Consider the following 25,531-nt stretch of genomic DNA (forward strand, 5'->3'; position numbering starts at 1 on the left):
CTGTGCCCGTGTGAAATATGTATCTTGGGAAATCAAAGAGTTTGTCTCCATCCCACAGCCCACCCTGGCTGTCTTCTCCCTGCTGTGGTTTTCCGAAGGGTTCAAAACACGTACTTTTTCAGACTGGAGGGAAGAATCAAGACAAACAGGGAAGCCAAGCCAAATTAAGATCACAAATTCATGCAGCCTTCGCAGGGGCTCGTTGATCTCCCAGGAAACAGGATTTCAGACCTTAATTGGATTCCTTAATAAACAAACTCCCATGAGTTTTCAGTGCATAAAGATTGCCAACTTTCCTTTTTTAAAATGTTTCTTCAGAAAGGGAGCAGACTGATCCCTTGGAGAGATAGTGCTTTTTATCTACAGGGATTTTGTAAACAAATTGATCCAGATGTTTCGCTTTGGAAATCTCCAGACATAGTTAATTAATCTTCGCTACATCAACACTTCATTTCCTTCTTTGCTGCTAACACATCAAAACAGCCCATTTTTAAAAAGATAAATAATTGAAATGTTACATTAGCATTAACAAGATCATTCCAAGGTTTTCCTTAAAAGAATATCTCCTTCCTATACATGCATAAATTCAGTGCCATATAACAGTTTCCAGAAAGGATAAAGGTCAAATATATTAAGAATGCATTTGGATTCTTTTTAGTAAGCCACTGAAAAGTTATCAAATAAATGTTCAGATTATCCTTTTTTCGCTTCCTTTATTATATGATTTGAAGCATTTTTTTAAAACAATATACATGTGGGATTGTAATGGACTCCAAGTTATATGTAAAAAACCCAAAATCTAGTCTTCCATTAAGGTAAAAATAAAAGGAAAGAGAGAGTTAGATGAGGTAGCAAAAAGCACTGGTCCCTACCTCCCTATATTTAAAAAATTGAGTAAGTTAACAACTGAACCTTTCTCCCTGTGTTTATTATTATCATACCCAGTAAGATGTTTCTCAAAACTTAACAGTATGAAAAAGTATATAGTATAATTTTGTTAGCTGAGAGCCAGTGTTGAACAAAAACATCCATTAACTTTAAGGATGTAATGGGTTTTCAGTCAGAAGGAGGAGACCAATATAGAGATCTGTAAAAGGAGAAGCCCTTGAGAAATATCATAATAAATTCTAAGTACATATATTGTATTAAATGATATTTTAACTGAGTTCGGTTGATTTTCTTTACGTTTGTTGATTCCATTTTAAAATGTCATGCTCATAACCTGTTAGTTTCTCAGTGGTATCGAAGTAATCTGTCATAATTATAGGCTTGCTGAGGATCACATGCTGAGAAATATAGCAAAAGGTTTGCTCTCTACATTCCCTGAATTAAAATATGTGCTTTAAAATGAAGTCCTCTAATACAGCTGTAGTTTTCCAGTTACTATAAGGACTGTGGGATCAACTGAGTGCACAGCAACAGCTTACAAAGCAGGTGGTTTGAGGCTAACTCTAAACAGTATCCTCATGTAGCTTTGTAAAGTGGGATACAGATAACTCCTCTAATGAGTTTGAAAGACTGTCTGGTCACTTGGTTGTACACAAGGTTTACCAGGTCAGGGTCCAGGATAAGAGCTTTTAATTACAATCTATTAAATAATCTTTAGTTGTTGAAGATGTAACCAGAACACCTACCAGGGCTATTGCATCTAATTATATAACAATTGTGCCCAAACCCTCTCCTTACGACCTGTAAAATCCATGATAAGACACTGCAAGAGGAGAAGAGACAGATGAAAAAGAGGTGAATCTGAGGACACGACAGAAAAATCGAGGTCATTGTTGTATATCGCATTCCCTGTGTAAAACAAAAATTTGAACCTCTTAGCCTATTGAATCAACTGGCATTTGGCAGCAGCAGTTTTAACATTTAGCTAAACAATTTAGGAAGCAGATTTGGAAAAGGTTTAAATGCAAAATGAATGGATAATGAAATAAACATTTTGATTATTATTTCATGACCTGTATTTGTTGCAAACATGTCTCAGTGAGCAGTTACTCATCTCCTAAAAAAAGCTAGTAAAAAAGGGAAAATAACATGACTCAAACTAGTTTGTGCTTTTTATTTCCCTGAAATAGAAGTTCACATAAAAGCCCTTGGGGTGTGGTAATACGGTGCTGTTGCTGACTGCCAGAGCAGGATTTGGAGAGGCACCCACACAGAGACTGGTTTACTGGTGCTCTGGGTACTGCCCTTTGTACTCCATTCTAGGCCACTAGCACAGAGAGCACCTCACAATTGTGAGTTAGGTTATGACCAGAACTGAGCCAGCAGAGGTCCAAGTGTGTTGCTGGGAGATAACAGGCTCAGGCTCTGGCAGAAAGGCAATGGCCACCCACAAAGAGCGTAAAACATCAGTACTGAACCGGGTCATAAGGTTTACGTTTCAGAGCAAGGAATAATAGAATGTGATGCTAAGTACTAAGCCAACATAAATGACACAATCCTACTCTGCAGAGTTAAGAGAGGGATTTCTGAGGTTCCCTTTAAATATAACCCCAATGTGGTGGGATAACCCCAAGAGGCTTTAAGATTTTTTTTCTCCCCACTTGAAGCGCCCCAAAACTCAGGTGCCCTCAGAAGCACAGTCAAACTTCTTGGATCCACAACCGGTTTTGGAGAATGAAAGTCTGTCAATATTTACAAAAAGAACAGGATTTCTTGTGAGCTTTCTGATACATCTTGCTCGTTTCCAGCCCAAACATTACCTGGGCAACAACCTTTCCTGCAGTATTTTAGCATTGCTGCTTCCAGGCCAACAGGAACCAGGAAATGCATGGCCACAAAAATGCAAAATGAATTAATCAAACTTTTCTGAACCTTAAAAAGATTCAAGTTTTGGGCAAGGGTTTATGGAGAGAGCTGATTTTATCTGAACCCAGTTGCCCATGCCTAGCGGACAGACAATTGAAGTATTTTCTTTATTCTCTTGATTCTCACCTGCTGGAACTGAAATTAAGTGATGAGGTTACAGGTACCGTAACCTCCTCCCCACTGTCTTCTTTGCAGGTTGATCATATTTTCTAAGCAACAAGCAAACACTAATCAGGGGTACCACGTGGAAGTATTTTGGTGGGGGGATAAGGGAAAGTGTGAAAGAAAAGGCTGCCCTCTTCCCGTACTCATTCCTTTCCCCCTTTCAGGATGAAAAACAAGGCTACTTTACAGTAAAGAGCAAATTTTCATCTCCATCTAGCTCTTACCCACCTGTCTTCCCACCACCAACACATAGCAGCTCACCCTCACCTTTATTCACTAATTGATTACCACCCAATATTCCCAACCTCAGAACCCTACTCCCCATATCTCAGCACAGGCTCAGAAACTCCCCTCCTCCCAAACTTGTCTGTTTGGGGCCTGGTTAAGTAGCAGCAGAGGCTGTAGCAGGGAGCATGTGCAAGTGGAAACTATACCCTGTCTCTGTGGAGCAAAAGTAGCCCCACAGACCTCTGTGACTGCTACTGTTATCTAGTCTCTCTACTGCCTGGAGCCATTGTGCTGCAGGGTGTTCAGGGGCAGGAAGCAGCATGGAACACGTTCCCACTTCCTATTCCCTGGTTCTGTGGGGCTTATCGGAATTAGCCCTATAGAGGCTGGTATTCATGGCTGTGTGCCTGCTGCCTATGTGCTTCAGGTGAGGACTACTGTTGGGACCAGTACAAGTCCCCTGGTGGCAACAGATGCTTCAGTCTGGAGTACATCAGCAACATTGCAGACTCTACGTCATCTATAATGTAGCTACCTGCTGGGGCATGTTGGTGCAACCTAATCCTGTCATCCAGGAATGACTGCTTGACCCTGCTCCCCACTATACCATGTCCTTGTTCTTTCATACCTGAGCAGCTTTATTTTCTGTTCCATAACTCCCTTGTATACTTTTACACTAAGGGACACGGAACTGGGTTTGCAATATGCCCACTAACCAAGAACGGAGGTGAAGGGACATAAAAGGAGAAAAATGGAGCTCTTAATCCACTGGTTGTTGCTCACTAATTAGGATTTATGCACTGGAAAAATCCAATTCCCAGCACTGAGGAGTTAATAAAGACATCCTGAGAAATGTCTGGAAAATTGGAAAAACTGGTATAATTGTCCAAGTAAGAAAAGTAGGACAGCTGGTCGTTTCCCCAGGGATTGTTGTTATACACCACAATCATTTCAGCAGGAGGCAAGCTGGAGAAAAAGGAAGGCAGTAGTAAAATGAAGGAAAGCAGTAGAAGAATAACACTGTTTTCAAGTTCCCAACGTTCTGGTGCTGACTCCTGAGAGAAAGCAGACTCGCTTCAGGGCAGGTTAGACAACTTTACTGTGCACTTCTTAAAAGTGTGATTTATAATGATTAAACTGAGGCTGACTAAATCCACGAAGGCCGCTATAGCTGCAGTGCTAAAATTTCAGTGCCCTGGTTCTATTTTGCATAGTCATTCACACCAGTGTAAAGTGGATGTAAAATACTACCATTCTGACTTGGTTGCATTTTATACCCACCTTGCAGTGGAGTACATGGGCACACAAGGTGAGGGCAAGAGTGAATCAGCCTCCAGGACTGCAGTGCATATAACACATAGGTGTACAGAAGAGGAGGATTCCCCAGTATATTTGTATCACCTAGACAATCTCCAGAGCACACCAGGGAATCGATGAACCACTTGTCCTCTTTCACTGGCAATTGTATGAGATGTGGAAGAAAAAATTCTCAGCAGGTGAGGTATCAGTTAACATTTGTATTTTGTTTGTTTCATGTTGTGCTTTTGTTTGTGTATTTTTGCATGGTGATATTTTGTGATGTTGGCATTTGGATAATTTTATGGGGTAGTTTTTGTTTTGTTATGGACAGTGATCATTCATGACGTTTGGATGCAGCAGTTGTTAACTTGTTGACAATTGATGTTATAGCCTTTCTCATATGCAAAGTGCCTGCAATGATCAGATACACCTCATAACACATCAACTACAGTGTAGTCACATAGGGTGGGCTAGATTCACAAAGGGACTTAAGTGCCTGTCACTTTAGACAGTTAAATCCCTGGATCAGGCACCTATGGAGTTCACAAAACCCCCATGCAGCTGCTGCTGAACCCTGTAGGTGGCTACATTTCTGCTGTGAAAGTTCCATACACACCTGTGTTTGGGTCTCCAAGCCATTTGCGCTCCACTCTAGGCCTCCAGACACCTAAGCCCCAGTGCGATGGACAAACCAGTGAAAGATAGGCATGCCTCTGCCTAACTTGCCTGTGGAACCCAATCCAGTAGGCAAGCTCAGAGCCCACTTACTACATTGGGGCGTGGGGAGGGCCCCACAACATAACTTTCAGCCCAGCAGTTAGAGTATTCACCTAGGATGTTGGAGACATCAATCTGAAGCCCCCACTCTGCCTGAGAGGGAAGAAGGGACTTGATCAGGGATCTTCCACCTCTCCAGTGGGTGCCCTAGCCACGGGGCTATGGTACAGTCCGATATTGCTCTCTCCCCATTGAAGCTGTTCCATTTTGGATTTCATAATTAAAGAGTCATTGGGCCAAAGAGAGAGAGAGAACAAGTCTGTGAATGACTCTAGACTACAGAATGCAGCATTCACCCAGGATGTGGGTAACCCCAGATCTAGTGTCCCTGCTTCAGTGACTTTTCAGTTAGTTACCCAAAGAGGAACAGCAAGAGGAACAGAAGAGAGTGAGAGGGGCCCAATGTCAGGATATCCCATACCATGGTGGTTAAGGGCAATTACCTCAGAGATGGCAGATCCCTATTCAAAATCCTTTTTCCCCCACCCATGTGAAGGGGGCGTTAACTGGAGGTCTCCTACATAACAGTGGAGTACCCTAATCACTAGGCTAAAAGTTATGAGGCAGGTGGTCTTCCTCCTGGGTTCACAGATCACAATCCCAAGCAGCAATAGGTGCCTCCTTCCAATTTAGGCTCTTAACTCCCTGAGAGGGGTGGGGCTTAGGACATCTCCCTTTCCTGGATGGCTCCCTGCCTAGTGTGCTGGCTAGCTTTTGTGAATCCCATTTTAGGCTCCTGTTCCCTCTATTCATTGTGTAAGAAGCGCTTTGTGAATTCCAGTGATTTCCTAGGTGTTAGAGCACTTAGAATCACATCGCCTAAGCTGCTTTGTGGATCTAGCTCACTGTAATTACAGTAATGTTCTAATATTTATATCAATAATTACTACTAAATCATATAACGGGAAGCCTAACTTAATGCTTGAATTACTTAGAACTAACCCCTTGGTCTCAGATTTAATTCAGGTGGGTTTTTTTTTTAGAAACCTAGTATATTAACTGCACGGTAGTTATACTAGAATTATTCTGAAGTTAAACTATGTGATACATATATTACTACAAAATCCTAAGATCAAAAACTTACCTATACTGCTGAATTACCATATTTCAACATGAAACCTTCTAGCTGTGTTACTTCTAATTGATCCCTGTACTCACATCTGCAATGGGGCTATATGGCCAAGATATTAAAAAATGACTAGTAACATGAGATGCCTCAGCTTTTGGATGCACAACCTGAGACACCTGCATCTCCCATCTCTTTAGTACCCTGTGAAAAGAAGCATTGTGAAGGCATAATGCTCTCATTACAGAATCTTTTTAATCCCTCATTTGTGTTACTAATAACAATTTAGATTACAATAATTGGCAACATTTTAAACATCTAATTTGCTTTTCACCATCTATGGCATTTGTTTACCTTATGCGCCTCACTCACCTTGGACAGTGAAAACTGATGAGATATGTTCCACTTTTGCTTACAGACAGAGGCAAATCCTGCTTGCCTGATACACAGCAGATTAGTAATGCCTACCACTTTCCATCCATCCATCTCAGTGCACTTGACAAAGGAAAGCAGGTATCATTATCCACATTTTACATATGGTAAAACAGGCTTAAAGAGGTGATGTGACTTACCGAAGTCACAAAGCAAGTCATTTGCAAAGCTCGGTATATAAACCTTGTCTCCCGGTTCCCAATTCAGTGCCCTATCCACTAAGTTTTCCCTGTCTCCTCTTTTTCTACTTGTTTTTAACATTAAAAATTCCTGTCTTATCTAACCTAGATGACTCTCTGGTGACTAGTTAGTCAAATGATATCATAACAGTCAAGAGAGTGAAAGCTAAACAATTGAGAGAGAAAAGGCTCCATACTTAGGATATTTAAAATCCTTTGCTTTTATTTATTAGGGTTTTTTGTTTATTTTTAATGCCAATTTTCCTTCAATGACTAAGGAAAGCTTTGAATAAAAACTGTCATTGCTAAAAGATTCAACATCTTCACCCCTTCAATTATGGTGTTAGAAAAATCAACACACATCCTCTGAGATGTGCAGGAAGTCCTCCAACAAAACTATAACAAAGCAGATTTGGCATTTCAGATATTATTAAACTCAAGCAGAAAATCAAAGTTAAACAACTGTTACCCATTACTTATATGTTGTACAACAGGAAAAAGGGGCGCTTGGCAAATTAAAAAAAAACTTTGCAAGTCTCCTTTAACGGGGCATCATTAACTTGCAGTCTAGTTAGGTTTGTTGGTTTTTGTTCTTTTTAAGAGCTAAAACTTGACTTCATGAACAGTTTTGTGGTTTTACACCACATTTAATTGTTGGCGTGGGGTTTTTTTTGTAAGTTCTTATCTCTTCCCTAGTATCATGAGATGGATTGGATGAATGGACTGTAAGGTGGACAGAAAGCTGGCTAGATCATCAGGCTCAACGGGTAGTGATCAATGGCTCATGTTTACTTGGCAGCCAGTGTCAAGCAGAGTGCCCCAGGGATCGGCCCTAGAGCCAGTTTTGTTCAACATCTTCATTAATGATCTGGATGATGGGATGCATTGCACCCTCAGCAAGTTCGCGGATGACACAAAGATGGGGGGAGAGGTAGATACACTGAATAGGGTCCAAAGTGACCTAGACAAATTGGAGAATTGGGCCAAAAGAAATCTGATGAGGTTCAACAAGGACAAGTGCAGAGTCCTACACTTGGGACGGAAGAATCCCATGCATTGCTACAGGCTGGGGACCAACTGGCTAAGCGGCAGTTCTGCAGAAAAGGACCTGGGGATTACAGTGGATGAGAAGCTGGATACAAGTCAACAGTGTGCCCTTGTTGCCAAGAAGGCTAACGGCATATTTGGCTGCATTAGTAGGAGCATTGCCAGCAGACTGAGGGAAATTATTATTCCACTCCATTCGGCATTGGTGAGGCCAATCTGGAGTATTGCATCCAGTTTTGCACACACCCGCAGCCCCACTACAGAAAGGATGTGGACAAATTGGAGAGTCCAGTGAAGGGCAATGAAAATGATCAGGGGGCTGGGGCACATGACTTATGAGGAGAGGCTGAGGGAACTGGGCTTATTTAGTCTACAGAAGAGACGAGTGAGGGGGGATTTGATAGCAGCCTTCAACTACCTGAAGGGAGGTTGGTTCCAAAGAGGATGGAGCTAGGCTGTTCTCTGTGGTGGCAGATGACAGAACAAGGAGCAATGGTCTCAAGTTGCAGTGGGGGAGGTCTAGATTGGATATTAGGAAATGCTATTTCCCTAGGAGGGTGGTGAAGCACTGGAATGAGTTACTTAGGGAGGTGGTGGAAACTCCATCCTTAATGGTTTTTAAGGCCCGGCTTGAGCAGGGGGTGAGACTAGATGACCTCCTGGGGTCTCTTCCAACTCTAATCCTCTATGATTCTATGATCATGTACAAGACCCACATGATCAACAAGGAAAACCAATGATACAGGGCATATAGTGAAACTCTCTGTTCACGCTGGATGTAATTAACATCTTCTACAAAAAACTCTATGTATGAGAAGTGCTGAGGGATTGAAAAACTGGAATCCATGCTCAACAGTTATGCTTATACATTGTGTAGGTGTTAATATGGATCCACAACCTCCCCTTTCCCCACACCTCACTACAGTCTTCTGTGCCTGCCTATGTGAGGCTAGCACAGAGAACCTAACAATGACATGTAGGGGGTGTGCAGATACCCATGTGACCACTTTTTTTGCAGTGCCCAAAATACCCTGCCCCTTCTCTAACACAACCCTGATCCAGGGCTTAAACAGTGCAGAGGTCACCAAACCAAGAGGGAATTTCACCCAAGTGCAGTTAAATGCATAAAGTAACAAGCCGGGGGGGGGGGGATCCGAGTATTTGTTTCTTATCTCCTCCCTTTCACTTATAATTATGCTGGTGTTACAAGCACAACAGGTAAAACATTTCCAGAAAGAAGTGAGATGTACAAATTGCTCCTGTCCTTTTAGAACTGGCTTATATGTATGTTTACCACTGCCCTCTACTGGACAGAACCAGACCTGTTTGTGAGTATCAGTTTGGAATGACTTCTGCTCTGGTTCCTAACAGTGACAGCTAGTGACCAGTCAGCAAATGTGAAAAATTGGGCAGGGGTGGGGGGTAATAGGATTCTATATAAGAAAAAGACCCTAAAATCAGGACATCTGGTCACCCTAGCTAGTAGGGAACCTGCAGCAATAAGGGCCTGTGTTTTTGACACAGCAGTCTGTGAGTTCAACACCCTACAATGCAGGGAGGGGGAGATCTTGAGTTCAGTATTAATGGGTTTTTGTTCTTAAAATCCTTAGAAAGAGACAAGGGTTTTTTTGGTGGACTTTTCGAGCCCCTGTAGTGATAGTTGCTAATGTGTGAAGTCTTGGCTTGTTTCACAGTGGGGGAGAGGAGCTCATCTCTTCCTTAGCCTTATTATTTTATAACTTGGTTTGCAGTTTTCTATACAGCTACCTACAGGAGTTTGAAATGAAGGGCTAAATTGTCCCTGACCCTGGTATAGGTGTGCATTTGGGAGGGGAAGGTGAAAGGAGCTTTCCCTCTGCCACTTACCTGTACTCCCGACACAAGAGCCAATTATGATCACAGATCACTCTGGAGACCATCAGGGACAGGGAGGAAAGAAGTGGGGCCCTAACTCTACCCCTCTCTCTACATCAGTTAGCAGACCTGGCTAGACACACAAGTGTGAACACACTGCATGCTCCCTCTGTGCATTAGGAAGCTCAAAGATAGTATAATCAAGCCCCAGAACCACCCTTGGGGCAATGTGATTCAATACTACCCTTCATTCAGGGCTGTATAATTACAAGCCCTATCTTGTATCTAGTACTTTTCATCAGCAGATCTCAAAGGGCTTTACCAAGGAAATCAGTATGTAAATTACACATTCTAACTGAAGTGTGGAAAGCGAAGTGGGTAGAATCTGAATTGCTGACAGTTTCCAGTAAGATTACATTATTTTTTGAGGATACTAATAAAGCATTTTTCAGCCTCAGAGTCTGATCCTTCTGGGTGCTGAGCACTCTAAGCTCCCAAAAAAGAAACTCAGCCCCTCTCAGAAGATGCTTGGGCCCTAAGGTTCTCTCAGTGAAGTGACAAGCTAGGACAAGCTGTATCATTAGCATTGTTTGTGCTTTCCATACTCCAGGAGGGATCTAACTAAGGGCTTTCCTGTACTGCCTCCTAGTTCAGACCACAGGGGTGTGAATTGCAGTGCATACCAAAGTGCTGCGCTGTAACTCCCTTGTGTGGATGCTGCGGGCACAAACTAAAAGGTTCCTAGTTCACATTAATGTAGTACATTCATTTATGTAGTACAGCAATTTATTTATCACTCTTCTTTCTAGAAGTGTAGTACATTAATGTGAACTAGGAACCTTTCAGTTTGTGCCGACAGCATCCACACGGGGGAGTTACAGAGCAGCACTTTGGCGCTCAGAGCTATTCACACCCCAAACTACAAGGCAATGTAGACATAGCCTTAGATGAACACAGTTTGTTTTATAACATGCCTGTTTACCCCTCAAGGCCACGAAGAAATTTATGACACTAATAAAAACTGAGTGAAAATAAATAAAAGAAGCTTTAAATTAAAGGAGCTTAAGTTTTACAAATGTGTTATAAACCAGATAAACATGTACAGGCTTTGCAAGTTCAGGTTTAGGGTATCCTTCTTCCATATTTCACAGTATTCTTAATGTTTTTTTAAATGTAAGCAATCTGTTTTATTCTTAAACATTGTGCTCTTTGTTCCACAATTTGGTAAAACAAATTCCCCTTTAAGCCATTGCTTTTCCTGACCACAAAAAAATAAAGACAGAAAAACCATTAATTTCAGGTTCATGTCCATGCAGTAGTATATGCTGCTGTGCTCTGAACTATAGTATGTCACTGCTTAGCAGCTTGTCTTTATATTTTGTACCTGCATGTAGAAATGGGGAAATCCTTAGGGATTTTGCCCTGAAAAACTACAGTTAAGTAAAGGAGAATGGGGATGACATGCAGTAATTTATCCGTATCACAAAACCATTTGACAGATATCAATAGGACATTTGAAGAGCAAAATACGGCCAGACCCCTTCCCTGTCTTTTATCATCCTCCATCTCCTCTCTGGCATTGGCTCCCTTCTCTCTGAATTCAGGCCTTCTGTTGTATCTGCTCTTCTCAAGAAACTTATCATTAATGGCATCTGGCTTTCTCTAACTACTGTCCTATCGCCCTTCTTCCTTTCATCTCAGTACCCCTTGGTCATTCTCTTTATTCTCAGTGTTTCAATATCCTCTTCTCTACTTCATTCCTTGATCCCATTCAGTCTGCTGACACCCTCTCCACTTCACTAAATTTGGCCGCACTGAAATAAATGTAAACTCCTTGGCATCAATTTGCTCCCCACTCACTCAGTGGAGAGTTTTTATGCACATGTACGCACATGGTTGATTGGTTCAGAATTGTTAAACTTGGCTTGGGATGCAGGTATAATTATTCAGTATAGGCAAAATCCTGAAGTCCATACTGAGACAAAATTCCCATTTGTAGATTTAATTGGAGTTCTGCCTGCATAAGTGAGTGAATGCCTTAAGATTTGGTGCCATATAATTAAAAGATTGACATCTTCCTAGATTTAGTGCAATGTAACTTGAGCGTCCTATTTACCTTTGTTCCTGGCATGGTACAAGCTGCTCATTGGCTAAATAACAGGATTGTCTAATCCTAATTGTAATCTGTTCTGTCTCATATTTGTTTATACGTTTTAGCCACGTTGTTTTGGAGGCTCTCTCTTTTAATGCTGTGGTGGCTGCTGCTGTTAATATTATCCCTGCTGTTTTTTTAATTTCAAGTCAATGTCTCCGACCGGGCCCACAACATAATAGGCTGGGATTTCATCAAAATGTGTCTCAAAAAGTGTTTTGTAAGCTTTTGTGGGTACATTTACAGTGAAAAAAAAAGCCACAGCCCATCGACATGCGGGACTTACTTTACAGGGCTAAAAATAGTAGTGGAGCTGTTTCTCTGCTCAGGGTGGAGCTCTGGCTTGAGACCCACCCCACACACCAGGTTTCAGAGCCCAAATTTCAGGCTGAGCAGGAACATCTACACTGGTATTTTTAGCCCTGGAGAACAAGCCCTCTGACACTGAGTCTGTAGACCCAAGTTCTGAGACTCACTGCCCTGGGGTTTTTTGCAGTATAGATATACTCTTTGTATCTTTCTCCAAAAAGTTTAGATCTGAAGATAGCCTCATAAAACGTTTGTGGTGACCTACTTCCTCACACCCTCTCTTTCAGAAGTTGAGGCTGTTTGAGTGCCTTCTATTGATGTTCACTGGAATTCTCTCCCAGCTGATGAGAAGGCAGTGGGTGATATGTGCTTTCTGAAGGACAGCTGCTCAGAAATTGTCTTCGTTGTTGCCCTGAAATTTTCTAAGGTGTTGTGACTTATATTAATTAAATACTACTATTATTAATTATTTGTACTGCTATAGCACAGAGGTGCCCTAGTCATGGACCAGAACACCGTTGTGCTAGGTGCTGCACAAACACAGAACTAAAAGACAGCCCCGATGCAAAGAGGTAGATCTGGGAGTTATCGGCATAGAAATGGCAGTTTAATTCAGTGATATACAGGGAATAGCAACTTGTACTTTAGATCTGAATTTTTACAGTTATTTAATATATACAATTCTAAAATTGCCATTATCATTGTTCATTTTCAAATTTGTATTAGTTTCCATCTAGCTGTGGTTTCCAGGAAGATGCAAAGGGGTGAAGTCTGCTGCAAGGAAGGTTTTGTAGACTAGACAGGGACATTTTGATATCCAAAACCAGAGCCTTAGCTGATATAAATCAGCAGATCTCCACTGACTTGAGTGAAGCACTTCCAATTTATGCCAGATGAGGAGCTGACCCTCAATTTCTTTACATGTTTCCAAATAAATACAGTAATTCTAACATAAAGGTTATCTGGGATTTGTGCTTTGATCTTTGTAGAATCCATAAAAATTATTGATTTCATGCTTTTCTGCATGCTCAGCAATGTGTGTGGAATCAGATAAGCATGTATTATAGACATTTAGCAGACTGCCTGACAGTATGTGGAGATATGTGGCTGAACTAGAAGCTTGCATTTCATTCTTCTTCTCTTCTCCAAATACCCGTCATGTTGTAGAGTAAGATCTAGGGCCTGCTTAAAGCAATATAGAGAATGGGCACAAAATAAAGGGGAAATTAGATTATTTTATCTTTGAATTTCTACTAGTTCTGTAGTGATCAAAAGGTGCTCTATTCTGGAGTAAACTTAAAAAAAAAACAGTAAGGAAGCAGTTACAGTTCCTGGCTCTACTACTGGTTTCTCCAAGTATCTGTGAAGTCCTCTCATTAGATTGTTTGGCCTTTTCAGACCTTCATCTTGTGAATGCCTAGCAGAAATTCTCTTGAATGGAGAGTTTGGGACAAAAAGCATGAAAGCGATCTTTGGGCAGTGCTTGTGTATTGAGTAAAGAAATCTATTTCCCTTCTGTTTCTTTGAGCATTAAAATTCTTCTACTCAAATCATCCAACTAAGTCCTGAACTAATTGAGGGGTGTATTTCATTCATTTCCCCAGATACGTGGCCGAGTCCAGAGAACTCCCTGCAGTGTTCACAGTGATTTTTGTAGGAACATGGTTGAATTACATCTCGAGCCAAAAGTATTGTGCTGGCATAGCATCTACGGGACTGAAAATAATAAGAGTAACCAAAAAAAGAAAGTGTATCATAGCACAGATTACCAGGAACTCTGTAAACACTATGGACCTGATACTCCAGAGCCCTGCACTCTGTGCAGTCATTTACACCTGTACAAAAAAAATGTCAAGTTTTCCAGTCAGACCAGTAGTAATTTGCAACCACTTTGCACAAAAGCAAATTACTACACAAGGGTTGGAGGCAGTAGAGAATCAAGCCTCCTTTCTCCAAGTCACCCTACTTGACTGACCAATTGATGTTTAACGCAGGCCACTCTCCCTACAAGTCCACCACACTTGTAAGAGGACAATATGAAAAACACATTCCCTGATGACATTGTACTTTAAAAGGCTCAAAACAAATAAATCAACATAGTATGTTATGAAAGAATTAAAAAAATACCAACAGATTTTATTGTTTTCATTGCAACTATTTTTTTCCTTATTGGCCTGTTTTATTTGCTTTTTGCCAGAATTAAAGATGGCCCCAGAAAACAGCACAATAAATCCTCTGATTATTTATGTGAATGATAATTGTCATTTCCAAGCAAATGATTGGTGGAGGTCACTTTGCTAATGAACAATCAGAAGCTCAAAACTCTAATTTTTTTAAAATAAATATTTCTTTAACATTAAAATTCTTGTTATGATTGTTTAGCCGGTTTTTTAAAAATGAGCAACTTAAAAAGGAAGATTTTATTACCCACTAAGGTTTTGAGGGGCTTCTACTCTATATAAGCTTAGAGAATAATAAAAGGCTATTTTTAAGTTGCTGTGGTGATTTGTTACTCATTTAAGAGCACTCTCAGCACTACCATATATTTTTGGGATAGCTCTGAGTTTGTGTCCCCTGGAGAGGAAACATAGGTTCTGAGTCACACCTGGAATCATGCCTGTTGAATTCTTATTCTAAAAGCATAAGCCTGGTTGTTTTCTAAAGCCTAGATCCTACAATGAGCTCTGCATGAGTGGACTTTTGTCCCCACATGGAGCCCCACTGAAGACAACTTGGCTTTACTGCAGGTGCCGAGGTCTGCGTGCATAGGACTGATTGCAGGACTAGGTCCTAAGCCAGTAGTAAAACAATCTGGAAACACATTGGGTGAAATCCCGGGCCCACTGAAGTGGCAAAACTCTTAGTGACTTTAATAGGGTCAGGATTTTATTCACTAAATAATCTCCTCCATAGGGATGCCACTTTGCTAGAATCACCACTTTTTTGGTAAGCTGTTCCACCTGATTTACCATTAGATAGATTAAAGGGGCTTCTGACTTTTTGAATCTTCCTGCACTGAGTAAAATGGGTGCAAATTGGTTTTAAAGAAGCAGAAAATGGATTGGCTTGGAACTGCAGAATCAGTACCGTATATTGATGAGAATCTGAATCAGTCAAAGAAATGCACTAGAGTGTTTTTGGATTTGTGTTTTGTTTTTTTTCCACTGAGCAGGCCCACACCGTGCGCCTTTCACAACAGAGTTCCATCAGTGTGTAGTGAAATGTGAACTGTCCGACGGAAATACTAGTTGCAAATACATTTGTACTTTGTTCTCCAATTACACTTCAGTTCATCTGTTGTGTCATTGAGAAAAGACAGCCTTGACATTATAGTTAATATTTTACCCAGGATGACTCTGGTAAACAGAAAGCTGGGTATAATTGTTCCTTTGAGAACAACATCAGAGTTACATTTGTAGTCTAATAAATATACAGTAATCATTTTTCTCAGAACCACAGGAAATTAATTGTTCTTTTTTCCTGGCATACTAGGAGTGCGGATACTACATTTTCTTACTTTGATTAAAGACAAGAGTTGTTGCCCACAGTCAAGTACAAATGAGGATACAAAGAAAAATAAAGTATTATTGGAAAAGGGTAATAGCATGGGTTGATGCATGTGTCTGGTAGCTCATGAGAACAAAATTGAGTGTTTGTACTGGTAAAAACTTATTCCAGGATAATGTTTACATGGGCCAAATTCTTCTTTCATTACCTTGTGTTCCTACTGAGGGTAAAAAATGCTACAGTGGTGTTATTAATAGGGGAAATAGAGCCAGTGTATTAAATCTATAGTTGTAACAGTCTGCCTTTGTGTTTTTATTGTACAGTACGCACAATGATGATTGGATACAAATTAATACATGAAACAGAAGGGAGAAGACCTGCATTTGTTCAACTTGAATATATTTGAGACAGTTCTACAACATAATGCCAATAATATTAAATATGTTTGCTATGCAATAGAAAGATTGATTCATAAAGCAAACCCCTTGAGACAACACATCATGTAGTTACAAACTCACATTTCAAGGGAAAAAATTCATTTTAAAATATCTTTTTATTTTGTTCAGTGTAAGAGTGAAATTCATTTTGTAAAACCAAAGAACTTGGCCAAGCTATGTATCAGTAATGAAATTCAATTTTATTTTAGGTGCAACTCCTACTTTGACAAAATAAGCTAAAAAACTCATTGCACTTACTTTCCTACATCAGGAGCTTCTTAGCTTATTCTTCAATTTTTTTAGGTTTTCTCCTATTTTATTTTGATTTCTCCCAGAACAGGATCCTAAGATCCTAACTGCTTCTAAATTTAATCCAGTTTTTAGTGTTAGTGATCCAAATCAGATCCAAAACTGGGAAAGACCTATTTTTCAGTTCTGGTCAGGCGATGAATGAACTTCCATGAAAATGGCAGGAATGGGTATAAAGCACTTTAGAGGAACACAGGGAAAGTCATATCACAGATCATAAGCCCAGAAGGGACCATTGTGATCATCTAGTGTGACATCCTGTACAACACAGATCATACATCCCTGAATTAAATCCTGTTTCAAGTCCAAAACTAGTGGCTGAACTAGATTATATCTTTTTAAAAAAAATCAAATCTTGATTTTCAAATTGCCAGTGACTGAGAATCCACCTTGGGGAGTTGTTCCAAGAACAATTAGTAGATACTGTTTAGCATCCTCTTGAATTACTGTTGGAATGCAATATATTTCATCAGCACATGTTGACTATATCATGTGGCTTTTACCCAAATACAGAATGTAAATATTTATTGAACACTTTTGCCTTTTCTGCATTACAGACAATTCTACCATTTCCACCTCATAATAGACCAATGCCATTGTTAGGATTATTTTTGTTCCTAATATACTTTTAAAAACCTCTTTTTATTGTCTTTAATGCTGCAGGCCATAAATTGTTCCTTGTGACCTTTTGTTTCCCTTATCTATTTTCTACTATTCCTAGTTTCTGAGTTACATTCATTAATCTCAACTTCCCCTATCTTCCATCTGTTATATAAATTATGTTTATAGCCACTTTTGTTTTCCCTCTCAGGCAGATTGGTTATTAACCAACGTGGCCTTCTTTCTCTATTATGAAGTTATGAAGAGTTCCTTCTTGCCCCACACTTTATGTGTTGTTTATGTGCTTATCTTCTGAGGTCTTCAGATCTAGCACTGTGGGCCTTTTCTACACTACAAAGTTAGATAGTAGATAACATTGGCAGGCATCATTGCAGTACACAAGCTAGCAGCATACAGGCCCAGGCAGCTTCAGAATGCCAGCAACAGCTGTGCTCGTTCTGCTTTTGTCTCTATCTCACGAGCGAGATACGAGCTAAAATCACCACTGTCTGTGGAAAATGGGGCCGGTTTTCAGTGCAATTGCCTTATACTCATAGTTTCATGCAACCGAGCAATTCCCTCCTCATTTCCCTCATCACTGGCAGGCCATACTCACCATGGCTGGTGCTGTGAGTGTTACCGTGAAGAAGCACTCCTAAGCAGACATGTCAATAAGCAGGTCTTGTTTAAAACTTTAAGGGAGCAAGGGAAGGGAGTTCTGAATCTTGATTTTCACTTTTTCTTGTGACTGTACTGACCATGGCACCTCAGTGTGTTTTATCTGCACCTGCTGCTATTGCAGCCTCAAGGGATTCCCCCTTCACATCCGCCAAACCCAGAGCCGGATGTGGAGGAGAAAAAAGAGGACGTGGGATGACATGTTCAATAAAAGCCTTCAGATCAGTGTTGCATCAGACTGTGAGCATGGAGCCTGTAGGGTGTATTTGCAAACGATTTTGAGAAGGAAAGAGTGGAGAGGAGAAAAGTGCAGGAAAAGGAGCGTGAGATGCACCAGGACATAGTGGGGCTTCTCCAGCAGCAAACACAGATGCTGAAGACTCTTGTGGACATACAGGCTTAACAATCCAGGCTCACCTCCCTCTACAGTCCCTGGAGAACTCAATTTCAGTGCCACCTTACCACCACCACCACCCCTCTCCCCCGCATCAGTATTCTATCTGGCATCAGGGTCCTCATCCCTACCACTACCACTCTAGCCCAGGGAACATTAAAAACATCCACAGCTTCACATATTCAGACCTGTGAAAGCCAGGGCTGGTGTATGTGTAGCTAAAATGGACACAAATGTTCTTTACACTTCATAAGTTCTGTTCTATTCATTTATTACATTTTTAATGTATTTGCTTTAAAATTGCACTGATTTTTCTTTTCATTGCTTTCGTCACAGAACAAAATTCCATTATTTGGAACAAAATTCATCTTTATTAGATCATAACCTATGCTGCAGAGTGCCTAGCAGTTCGGAAAGCAACCAATTACTTGTTACTGTACAATGTCACACAATTTATAGGCTCTGTGACAAACACAGTGTAATAATCATACATGTACAGCAAGCACCACAAAATTAATAGATGCATTGACAGTGTTATAGTCATATATGCACACCAAGCACTACACAATTCTTAACAGGCTCCAAAACAGCCAGGCCAGCCAGAGCACAGTACACAACAAAGCATTACTGTGGCTCACTGTTAAAATGCTCTTTCAAAACCTCCCTGAACTGTATAGCTCCACGCTGTTAGACCCTGTGTCTGTCTGTTCAAACTCAGCAGACAGCCACTCCACCTCCACCCCAGCAACTTTTCCCCTTTTGCTTCACAGATCTTATGGGAGGACACAGCAGGCAGCAATAACCATTGGGATATTTTTCTCACTGAGGTCAATCTTGTGAGTAAACAACACCAGTGTCCCTTCAATCAACCAAAAGCACGTTCAACTATCATTCTGCTGAGCTGGTAATTGAATCTTTCCTTGATGCTGTTGAGGTGGGCGGTGTACGGTTTCATGAGGCAAGGAAGCAAAGGGTAGATTGGTTCCCCTAGGATCACTACTGGCATTTCAATATTGCCACTGGTAATCTGCCAATCAGGAAAGAAAGTCCCTGCTTGCAGCATTCAGAACAGTCCTGTGTTCTTAAAGATGTGAGCATCATGCACCTTCCCTTACCAGCCCACACTAATGTCAGTGAAGCATCCCCAGTGATCCACCAATGCTTGCATAACCACAGAATAGTAGCCCTTTCTCATAATGTACTCTATGGCAAGGTGGTCTGGTGCCAAAATAGGGATATGCATGCTGTCTGTTGCTCCACTGTAGAACTCCACTGCTGCAGCTCCATCCGCTATGCCCTGCACAGTGCCCAGAGTTACAGTCCTGCATAGCAGGAGGGAAATAACAGCCCTGCACACTTGCATGACAACAGCCCTTGCAGTGGATTTCCAACTCCAAAATGATTTTCCACTGACAGGCAGCGAACTGACATTGTAAGTTTCCACAGTAGAATCTGTCAGTGCAGCTCTCATTTTGGTGTCCCTGCAGGGGTGAGCTCAGCACACAGACCCAGGAATGTGTCCTTGAATCATAGAATCACAGAATATCAGGGTTGGAAGGGACCTCAGGAGGGCATCTAGTCGAACCCCCTGCTCAAAGCAGGACTAATCCCCAACCAAATCATCCCAGCCAGGGCTTTGTCAAGCCCGACCTTAAAAACCTCTAAGGAAGGAGATTCCACAACCTCCCTAGGTAACCCATTCCAGTGTTTCACCACACTCCTAGAGAAAAAGTTTTTCCTAATATCCAACCTAAACCGCCCCCACTGCAACTTAAGACCATTACTCCTTGTTCTGTCATTTGCTACCACTGAGAACAGTCTAGATCCATCCTCTTTGGAACTCCCCTTCAGATCGTTGAAAGCAGCTATCAAATCCCCTCTCATTCTTAATTTCTGCAAACTAAACAATCCCAGTTCCCTCAGCCTCGACTCATAAATCATGTGCTCCAGCCCCCTAATCATTTTTGCTGCCCTCCGCTGGACTCTTTCCAATTTTTCCACATCCTTCTTGTAGTGTGGGGCCCAAAACTGGACACAGTACTCCAGATGAGGCTTCACCAATGCTAAACAGAGGGGAATGATCATGTTCCTCGATCTGCATTTTAAAAAGGCATTGGACAGGAGAGATACACAAACAATTAGCTAGACATAAATCTGTAGTAGATATGGCTGCATAATGGAAGCCAGCTTTTTCTAAGAAAAAGAAAGCAAAAGTGAGCAATGTAGTGTGTCTCATATACATGCCATTCATTGCAGTCAAGTTCCAGTTGGAAGATTATGAGCATCACTTTCCTCCCCAAGGCTCATCTAGGTCATTATAACCTTTGCTAAGGAGAAATACTACAGCTTAGATAAAAAGAAGATTACAAGTACATTTGTTGCACAGAGTTTAGAATGAAAGGAATCAAAATTTTCCAGGGCTATCACCATGATTGCTGTTAATTTAATTTATTGTTCAGAGCCATTCTTCTTTGGTCTAGACAGGTGATTTGTATGATTTATACCAAAAGTTAAGTTACATTTTGTAAAGACTACACCCATTACATTACAGAATCTAGAACATCAGCCATCCATTTACCAAACTAAAAGTCCTGGGAAAAATGCACCTAATTCTGCAAACTTGTCCTCATTTGACCAAACTTTCTGTGTGACAGAATGGATTAATGCACTAGCCCTTCACATTTAAAGAGCCTGGTTTAAATCTGGCTTCAGAGAAATGAGTTTGATGGTCTAAATTTAGCTTCTAGTAAAAGTTTATCCACATAAAAAAATCCTCAGCACACAATTATGCACTTGTCAATGTAACTGGCAGACTCTGATCAATAGAACATGAGACTAGAATAGCAGGGGTGGTGCACGTCAGTATGAGGTGAACTGGCAGACTAAAGTGGGAAACATACACAGTGCCTGGTTCTCACCAGTGTCATCATCCTTCCCTTACTTTCAGAAACACTTACCCCTACATTTTCAAAGCAGTGCGTGCGGACTTAGCCACATGACAACCAGGGCCGGCTCTACAGTTTTTGCAGCCCCAAGCAGCGTGCCGAATTGCGCCGCGGAGGGTGGGGGCAGTCCATGTGCCCTTAGGGCAGCAGGCGCGTTTCCGCGGAGGTGGCAATTCGGCGGCAGCTTCTATGTTTAGCTGAAGCCGCCTGGGACAGCTAAATATAGAAGCTGCCGCCGAATTGCCCTCACCGCGGAAAGGCGCCTGCCGCCCTCAGGGCGCATGGACTGCCCCCACCCTCTGCGGCGGCAATTTGGCGCGCTGCTTGGGGGCAAAACAGCAGGGATGCCGCCCCTTGCAGAGTGCCGCCCCAAGCACCAGCTTGGAATGCTGGTGCCTGGAGCCGGCCCTGATAACAACACCTCTGGGTACTCCCTTTGAACAGTGCAGGAAGAACCGCCCTGAAACATTTGTCTGTTCAAACAAAAAACATGCAGCTTTTCGCAACCAAAATTACAAAGCAAAGCATGGGCTTTACCCACTTAATCCAAGGGTCAAAGGATATAGAAAGTCCAGGGTGAAAATAATGAGACTGTAAAAGGAGCCTGAGTGTTTGGCTCAATCAAAGATATTGATAACACTTACTTTATGTTAGAAAGAGGAAGCCGTGCTAGTTATTGAGAGCTGTGATTTTCAGGTGCCATTACTCATGTTTACTCATCGTTTATTGTCACTGTTATTTATACTCTGAAATACTTTCAGATTTTGCTGGGTCTTCATTCAGGCAAAGCCCATGGATTTCAGTGGAAGTTTTGCCTGTGTAAAGACAGAGTATACACGGAAGGCCATCTTCTGAAAACTTTTCTCACATTGGGTAGCACCATGAGTGGTCTTACTGAAATCAATTAGACTATTCATGGAGTAAAGCACTCTTCAGAGGGCTGGACCAGCATTTCGCAATGCGGTCCAAGTAAGGAGTAAGCAGAGCTGTCTCAGGAGCAGGACAGGAACCAAACTGTGACTCAGCATCACAGTTCAGCTCCTGCTTCCCTCTTTTCACATGAGGGAACTAATCTGCCCCACTCCTTTCCATGACATAGCCTACTTTCCCATCTATGATAGCTCAGCTCTGCTGGTCAGCAAAGGATGTGGGGATGAGGTGGAGAGAGTCATCATAGCAGCCCACCAACAATTTCTGCCCCCACCACACTGGGTCTAGCAAGGTGAGCAGCCTACGCTGAGGAGTAAAGGAGTTCCTTATTCCTTTGTGTGGGTATGCAGTGGGGTCACCGCAACAAGAAAGGCATTCAGAATCTCATGTCACTGTAATTTTCCAGTTGCATTGTTTCTGTTGTCCATGTCACCCATTTCCAGATGCTGGTGTTACTTATGACACTTCTACATGCAATTGCCACCAACTCTGTCCGTTTCTATCTTTCATTATTTCTATCGTTACTTGCACTTATACTATTTCTCTTGTCCATAAAGCTACACTAGGTTCTGTTATTTTTGCAGTTGGTGTCTATGTCCTCTTTACATTCTGTTGTTTCAAGATACGTCTATCTCTCGGTGCAGTTTCTATTGTCCGCGTCAGTATCCATTCTAGGTTGCATTGTTTCTACTTTAGTTACTATGGCACAGGACTGAAACAATCAAGTTCTGCCTGACACCAGAGAAAAAGATGTAAGAAATCGATAAGTGGGTATAATTTTTCTATCACAAAATGAGGTTTTAACAATAACAAATGTTTTGCAAAGTTTTTATTTTCACCAAAATTTGTCAGTTTGTGATGGTGTGTTAAATGAAAAAAATTCAAAATAATTTCAGAATTTTCCCTTTTGGAATTGTGAGGAAAATCCCACTTTTCAATACTTTACTTTTCACCCAATAAAGTAGAGGGAGGAGGAGAAGAGAAGGGGAGGGGTTTTTTTTAAAGTGAGAGAAAGTGGGATTTTTACCATCAACAGTAAACAAAAAAAACTAGATTGTATTTCATTTAGAATTTTTTTCCTTCAAAAAAACAAAAAGGTCACTAAATATTTCAATTGAAATGAAAAACTTTTAAAAAATTATGAAACAAATTTACTTTTTTACCTGTTCTACCTAGCATATCAATGCATAGAAATGTTAATAAGTGTTACATATTACAAGTGGAATAGCATAAGAGATTATCAAAATTGCATAGTATATATGCATTTTACTTGGGTGGCAGCCATGTATGTCAAGTATAGGCACAAACATACCATTAATCCTGACAGAAAAGATTTATAAAGATATTACCCTTAATACATGTACACACACACACCTATGTGCATACATAACCTGGAAAGGAGCTACAGAAAAAAGCAGGAGCAGCTTCCAAAGAATTTTGTTCTTTAATCTACTTAAAGAACAATTGCTAAAAAATATGACTGCGTCTCTGAAAATAATCAACTACTGCCAAGGAAAACTGCCAACTCCATAGAATTCAAAATGTGTCCAGGAACAAATGTGATGGAGAGGGGAGTAAAGAATTACTTTTTGCACAAGGAATAATCTGCAGAATGTGCCCCATTTTTTGTGGTGACTAGTCAAGTAACAATATATTAAAATATTTTATTTTTTTCATTAATACACTTATTGTCTGCAAACAGCATGAAGCATTGACTGAAAAAAAGTCATCTACCTACTACATTCCTACACTAGGAAACGATGTTCATTAAAAAAATTCGTGGCGCTAATGATAAACTAGCTCTTCAAAGGAGCATGTGAAGAAGAAATCCATAAATACAGACATAAATTAATTTCAGATTTTTTGACAATATTAGATTTGTGTAAAAGATATTTGCTAATAAATTTTCAGTTCAAAGTTGCCTTACTGAAGCTGTTGCTAAATCTTTAAACACTTGGAGAGGTTTGCTCTTGGCTAACAATTTGAATCATACATCATACCAGAGCTTTGCATAAACAATGATCAAAACAGACTGGAGAATAATCAAGAAATGGCTAAACAACAGAAAGAAAGGATAATGATGAAATGTTGATTTGCCCCTGTGTGGCAAGCTTAAGGAACCTATACAGAGTGGATGTCACATTTTTTTTTTATCAAGGCATGTACCAGAATTTGCTGTTGGCAAACATTGCTTAACTACTGCTGTTTTTTATGAAGTCAATGAAGACTGAGTTAGATAATGAGCTGGCATGCACTTTTGAAATGTTTACTGTGTTCTTTAAAGTAAGGGGACATGCTGGTGCTTAAACTAATTTGGGTTTTTGTCGTTGGCTCCCCTGGCCGCTACCCCCCTTCTCCTTTGTCTTTGGAATAAACAGAAAATATTTTTAAATGTATCAAAAGATTCAGTTATACAATTGTATACTCAGTAGATTCCAAATGGCAGACAATTGGTTCATGTCAATAGCCATATTAATTTCATATGTTTTCTCTGTAGTTAACACTGAAAGAAAAAATAAAAATAAAATCTGTCTACTCGGGGTAAACATAGCAGAAATATATTGCCTGAACGACAAGAGATTCCACAGACAATGTAGTCTTTTACTTCTGTTTTTTTGTTTTTGTTTTGTTTTTGAGGGGGAAAAGATGGTAGCAGCAATTCCTCGTAAGGGGAAGCTGCACCCACCTTTCTCAATGCAACATTCAGGAAGGTTATATATGGAAATTTCCCACTCTTTGTTAACTAGGAATTTGATTTGAAAATGCAGTTTTTAATTAAAATTGGCATTTCCTGGCTTCATGCTGGCCTTCACTATCTTGTTAAACAGTGAGCTCATTTGTGATTCCAGCAGTGTCCAATCTCATGGTCAGAGGCGATAAACCAGTTCCCATCCCACTTTCTTTGTGCCAAATCATGCAATCTGTACTCAAGGCTTGAGCCTGATCCCTTTGTAACAAATGGGAGATTTGCCTGTATGAGGACTAAGCAAGGGCTGCAGGATTTGACCTTGTTCTGAGAAGAATCTATAGGATGCAATCTTAAATATTTTTAAAGTTTTATTTAGAGATCAAAGTTCCTATAAAAAATTCTTGCCAAACTCTACTCTTTGTCTCTTGCCTTCAATGTATCTACACATGAGTATATCAGTTAGTATGCCAGATAATGAGTATACCAGATAGTGGTAGGCATGGCATAAGAACCTACAATAGTTGCACTTTAAAAGTCCGTTCTGTTTTTGAAAAGTTCTACCATTTCCTGAGAATATGCTGCTGGAAACAGGAATTGCTCTAACACCAGTATGAGCTTTTTAAGTGCAACCATTGTAGATGGATAGATATACATAGTTAATTAAGCAAGATTTTCCTATGGTATTAACAGATCTTATATAACTAACAGTGCTGCTTGATT

Source organism: Gopherus flavomarginatus, chromosome 5, assembly GCF_025201925.1.
Source record: "Gopherus flavomarginatus isolate rGopFla2 chromosome 5, rGopFla2.mat.asm, whole genome shotgun sequence".
NCBI classification, from domain to species: domain Eukaryota; kingdom Metazoa; phylum Chordata; order Testudines; family Testudinidae; genus Gopherus; species Gopherus flavomarginatus.